We start from the raw sequence: 6478 nt of genomic DNA on the forward strand, positions 1-6478 counted from the left end.
AAAAAAATGTGATTGGAAAGGAGAGAAGGAAGATAAAAATATTGCCTAGACTTTCCTCATGATGCTATTGGAAAGGTGCAATATTAATAATAAAATATGAATGTATTTATGTGTATGTATATATGCAAAGTTGAAATAAACAAAAATGGTCATTGCTTTCAAATACCTTTCTATATCTAGAAATATGTAGATATAGATTGATCAATAGAGATAATATTCCAAATTTTTACTAAGTAAAGATGGCAAACTCTTAGTTTCTCTTTGGTTCTCCTTTTCTCATTTGCTGAACTAATTTCTTAGTATCTTATATCCTGATCCAGGAATCAAACTGGGGTCTGCTGCATTGCAGACGGATTCATTACCAACTGAGCTATCAGGGAAGCCCCCCAAAATATTTGGGTCAGTGTGAAAGTGAAAGTCGCTCAGTCATGTCCGACTCTTTGCAACCCCATGGACTATACAGTCCATGGAATTCTCCAGGTCAGAATACTGGAGTGAGTAGCCGTTCCCTTCTCCAGGGGATCTTCCCAACCCAGGGATCAAACTCAGGTCTCCTGCATTGCGGGTGGATTCTTTACCAGCTGAGTCACAGGGAAGCTCTATTAGTGAAAGTGAAGCATTTGATTGTGATCATAACAAATAATAAATCCTAACCATATTTATTAATTGTTCTATTAGTTTTCCTCTCTCACTTGGATTTCCAGTCTTTCTAATTGCTTCCTCTTTGATTAAAATCTTGCTTAATTTTTCCTATTTTCTAGAAAAACAATGTCCCTCGGTAATAGCAACCCCTCAAGCTATGCACACATTTCTCTCTTTCTGAATTTTTTGAATCATTTGTATCTACTGTTTCAACTTGCTCACCAGACAGAGTTACAAACCTGCTACAAAGTGACCTTCACCCTCCAAGTCATCTTGACCGAGACTCACCTCATTCTCTACAGCTGTGAAGTTGGAGAGACTCTATCTCCACAATGCCATTCACAACTGTCCTCTCTTCCCACCCTTGTCTGTCATCATCCTAGTTCAGTTCATCATTTATTTTTCTTTTTTTTTTAACTTTCTTCAAATCCCAGTTTCCTGGCTGTTGTATCTGCCATTCTATGCATTGCTCCAAAGAAAAAATGAAAGTTCTTCTTTGATCATAGCATTTTGCTAAGATCTCTTCTAGGCTTCCCATTGCCTGTCAAGTAAGACACATTGTCTTCATCTCTATATTTTATGCTGAACTCCACATTGTTTGGGTTTCCCTGATGGCTCAGATGGTAAAGAATCTGCCTGCAATGCGGGAGACCCCAGTTCAATCCCTGGGTTGGGAAGATCCCCTGGAGAAGGGAATGGCAACCCAATCCAGAATTCTTGCCTGGAGAATTCCATGGACAGAGGAGCCTGGTGGGCTACAGTCCATGGAGTCACAAAGAATCAGACACGACTGAGCGACTAATACTGAGCCAGTCTGTCTAGGGACTGGACTTTCCAACACTGGGTGTGAGACAGCAGCTCTGCAAACACCGCCTCTGCTGCCCTAAGAGTCCAGATGTCACGGCAGTGACTGACCAAATGAACTCTCTCTCTCTGTCACTGTAAACTCACATATCCAGGCAGGAGGGGATTATCCCAGCTTAAGTCACAGGCCCACATTCTAGCTGCCAAGGGCACAGGGGACCTGTGCATCTGGCGTTTTTGTCCTCCTGGTGTTGAGTGGCTCTCTTTACACTAAGATTCACACTGTGGGAATCTCTCATGAGAGAAATTCTTTCTCATGAGAAAGCAGTTCACATTCTAGGGAGCCAGATACAACCACAGCACATCATAGTAGTTAAGTATCAATATCACCATTTTATATTTGAGAAAACTCTTCCTGGGTGGCTCAGATGGAGACACAGCTGGGTTCATTCCCCGCCTCCCCCTCCAAGTTCATGCCATTAATCACAAAATTAGAATTAAATAAATTTGATGAGATGAAAAGTAAATGAATTACAATTCAATTACAATCTGACTACTGCTAATTTGTTTCTTCTTTTACATTCTGAAATATGTCATTAAAAAAAAAACACAAAAATCCTTGAAGCATATTTGGCAAAGGCTTCCTACATTTCTCTTACTTAGGCAAAGGCTTACTGAGCACTGCAGAGAGAAGAAAGTGGTTCATGATAGCATCACATTTTTTGTTTTTTAATTTGGAAGATAATTGCTTTACAATGTTGTGGTGGTTTCTGCTATACAACAAGATGAATCAGCCAAAAGTATACATATATCCCCTTCCTCTTGAGCCCCCTCCCACCCAACCCCATCCCACTCCCAGCATCATCTTCTGATGGCCTTCACTAATAGGGATAACTAGATCCATGCACTTGAAAACCTACTCAATCCATACAATTGTGAAAATTCTTCCTGTTGAAGAAAGCAATCAAAGGAGGAAGGAGAAGAGAGCGGCCAGGTCATTGTGCTTTGCAGGGACCTGAGCTGAACTAGCAATAAAAACTCAGCGTGGCCCGAGGTTCAGCATAAGTGCCTTAACTCGGCACCCTTTAACATGGTTGTCCCCAAAATTTGGCTGTGTCATGTTAAGATATATTTTTTTTTAACTCAGTGATCCTGGGATATGAATAGCTGTGGATTTTTCACCCATAAATTTTAAGCAAAACTCAGAACAAAGTGGAATTTAAGTTGAAACAAGAGACCACCACTCAGCTTAACCCAGAAGAACTAAACAAAGAACAAATAAGGGAAAAAACTCTTACTGGGATTTAAATTAAAAAAAAAAAAATGTATGGGATGACTTCTGTAGGTTTCTTACAACAATACTATTCTTGACCCCCATTAATAGGCCTTCACTGAGGTATGCATAGTGTCCTAGGAATAGACCACATGAGTTTTACAAAAGCCCCTCTGAAGCAGAGGACTTTTTCTCCTTTACATCTCACACAAATTAATTCTATAAAACAGAGTAATCTAAGGGACAAATTTTAAAAAGTTTTTAAAAAATCTATCTAATTTTAACATGAGATGAATAGTGTATATACTTCTAGAGGGGAAAAGACCCTTTAATGGCTTCAAAACAGAATTATAAGGTCAGAATACAGAAACCATTACACATTTATTTTCAGAAGCTATTTTTCAAGATGACTTTGTTCTTGAGAATGAAGGTAGATCACTTAAACATTTCCAAAAATGTTTTTTTTTTTCATTTTTAATTTATGAATCCATCTCTAGACCCAATTTTCCAGGAATTTTCTAGCCCCCACCTAAAAGATGCCAGCCTTGCTTCTGCCTGTGCCCTCCTAGGATCTCCAGCCATATCCTAATTTGCTCTCTGCAGGCTCAGCCCTGTTATCTTTTGCCAGGTCCCCCAAATTCCATCCCCATCTCCTGCCTTCCTGGCCAGACTTCAGTATTTAAATTTCACCAGTTGGATAAATGGTCATCTGGCTGCAGCTAGAGCCCTTCCAATGACAGAAAGCTTGCTAGTGCAGATCGTAGTCAGGTTTATCACTGAAAAGCTGTAATTAATGGAAAGTTCATCCTTCCATAAAGCTGAACACTGCCTCCTTGTGATTTCCATCTATTCTCTTCGCTGGCATGAAATGGATTCTATCTACTCCTTCTTCCACATGATAGCTCCCCAGGTATTTGAGGTCAGCCCTCGTGTCCCTACCATGTTATCTTTTCTCCAGACTAAATATCACTGATTCACTCAACTGCTTTTTTGCAATACCTTTTCCAGATCCTTTGCCATTTTATTTGCTCTGTTTATCTGTATCTCTTTGAAAAGGTGGCATGAAGACCTAAGCACAATAGATTTCTTGGGATGGCATGACTGATTAGTGACTGAGCTGGGCTTTGAACCCACTTTATATAGATCTGATGACTGGGTTTTTCTATTCTACACAATCTTGTCTGCCAACATAGTGCTTCCATTATTTGTGTTTCAAGGGTATTTCAAAGTAAAATAAGCCATATTATTCTGCTAAGCACAATTTAAAACAGCAGAGAGAAATTAACTGGAAAGTTCCCTAGTTCCATTTCACCTCTTCAGTTTTTAGAGAAACAAACACAACAGCATCAGAAATTTAAAAGGAAAAGAAAAACAAAAAAGGAATCTTAAGTTATAGAAAACGTGTACACTGTTACCACACTCTTTGGAAAGAAATTAGTTTATTTGTTAGTATATTGGTTGGTTCCCAATGAAGAGAGGATATTTTTATTCCTTTGAAGAAGTTATTGTCATTTTAAGAACTTATCCTAGGAAGTAATGCAATGTTAAAATGAGTTCTATGCAAATAGAGATGTTTATGATAATATTATAGATTTTAAAAAGTCACAAAAAACTGTCTAAAAGAAAATAGAAAGATAAATTAAAATGTAGCAAACTAACAGAGAAATCACTTGAGGAGTCGCTTTACACAGTAGGGTAGGCAATGCTGCCTTTTTATATCTGCCACTGCTCAGGTGGGCTGCCGTCTATGGGATCACACAGAGTCGGACACGACTGAAGTGACTTAGCAGCAGCAGCAGCTGCTCAATCATGTTCGACTCTGCAATTCCACGGTCTGTAGCCCACCAGACCCCTCTGTCGGTGGGATTCTCCAGGCAAAAATACTGCAGTCAGTTTCCATTTCCTCTTTCAGGGGATCTCCACAGCCCCCCAGGGATCGAACCTGTGTTTCCTGCGGCTCCTGCATTGTAGGCGGATTCCTTACTACCCAGCCATCAGGGAAGCCCCTGTACCTAATCCCTTGACCTTATTAACTTCATATCCAAAGCCAACAAATCAACACCAGAAAATCATTTTAGATCAATGTTTATTTAACAAGTGCTTGTTATAATTATTTATAATATTTTAAATACGGTTCCCAGGACCAGATGACTCAGGTGGCTGTAGGAACAAGGAGGAAAAAAGAACCCTTGGAAGTAAGAATGTATCATCACAGGTCGTTTGAAAAAATAATTTTTGAGTGCTTATTATGTGCAAGGCTAAGCTGCAGGGATTTGGCTGGATGAAGGAAGGAGATCTGGTCTCATTCATGGAAATTATCAGTTATAGAAAACAAAATGTGTTCACCTCACTGTAAATGAATGGATATATTTTAACTTAAATACTAAATCCAATACATCTAAGAAACTAACTTAATAGAAACAAACTTTTTAATTGTTAGCTTATCATGTAAAACGTAATCATATTCTTTTCTACTACTTTTAAGAATATTTAGGTTTCTCGCCTTCCTTGGTTTGCATCTTAGGAAAACTAGAACAGCGACTGGAAGAACAAGAAAAGTAAAATCTGCTGAAGCAATTTCTGAAAGAGTTTTCAAATTCATATTAATGAGTTTGAACTTGATGTAACCTGCCATTTCCCATAACTTACATATATATTAAAGACATTGATTTCTTAGAAGGAAAAAGTGATTTTTTTTTACATTTCTTTCAATTTTTTTATTCAAGACATTTTCTGACTTAGTGCATCAAGATCAGTAATAACATTGATAAAATAAGTAACTTTATCATCTAAGCCTAGTACTCATGACTTTTGAGCTTAAAGATGGTGATTAAAATCTGTCTTACCTTTAAAAAAAAAAAAACAAACTGAACCATCAAATTGGATAGACCAGAAGGAAGTTAAGGGAAAATTAGAAAGGAATTCAGAATAATATATAAATAAATAATGAATTTTGCAGCGTAGACTAAAGACTGTAATTGTTTAGGAAAAAAAGAAGTACTTGAAGTCGAAGATAGGAAGGCTTAATGAAGGGAGTAGGTTTGGGTTGGAAACTGAAGGATTGATGCACTTGAATAACTGAATAGAGAGGAGAGCCTGTAGGTCAAGGAGGACATCAGAAGTTAAGGGTGTGGGTAAAACTGTCCCTTAGGGAATTCCCTGGCTGTCCAGCAGTTAGGATTTCACAGTCTCACAGCCGGGTTCAATCCTTGGTCAGGGAACTAAGATCCCACAAGCCACACAGCCCAGCCAAAACAAAAACAAAAACTCTACATCTTAGTAGCAGATGGTACTGATAAAAATAGACCAAAACGTAGTGATAGAAATAAAAGTATTGATGAGTTTGCTGTAGTCATTCATGTTAGAGAGTCACTTTAATAAAAAAGGAAATGCACCGGGGTTGGAGGGGAAGGTGGGACAAATCGAGCGAGTGCATTAACATATAGACACTACCACGTGTAAAATAGCTAGCTAGTGGGAAGCTGCTGTATCACACAGGGAGCTCAGGTCGGGCTCTGTGATGACCTGGGGGGCTGGGATGGGGGGTGGGAGGGTGGCTCGCGAGGAAGGGGGCTTATGGACATTTGTGGCTGATTCACACTGTTGCACAGCAGAAACTAGCCCAGCCTTGTAACTCACTGTCGTAAAAAGATTAAAAAATGACATTAAGACTTGAAAACCAAACTAGCAGTGATCAATAATTAGTGTTGTCCTAGGAAGATTAATCTGGCAGCTAACTTCCTGTGTGGTAAATGAGAA

Source organism: Cervus elaphus, chromosome 30, assembly GCF_910594005.1.
Source record: "Cervus elaphus chromosome 30, mCerEla1.1, whole genome shotgun sequence".
NCBI classification, from domain to species: domain Eukaryota; kingdom Metazoa; phylum Chordata; class Mammalia; order Artiodactyla; family Cervidae; genus Cervus; species Cervus elaphus.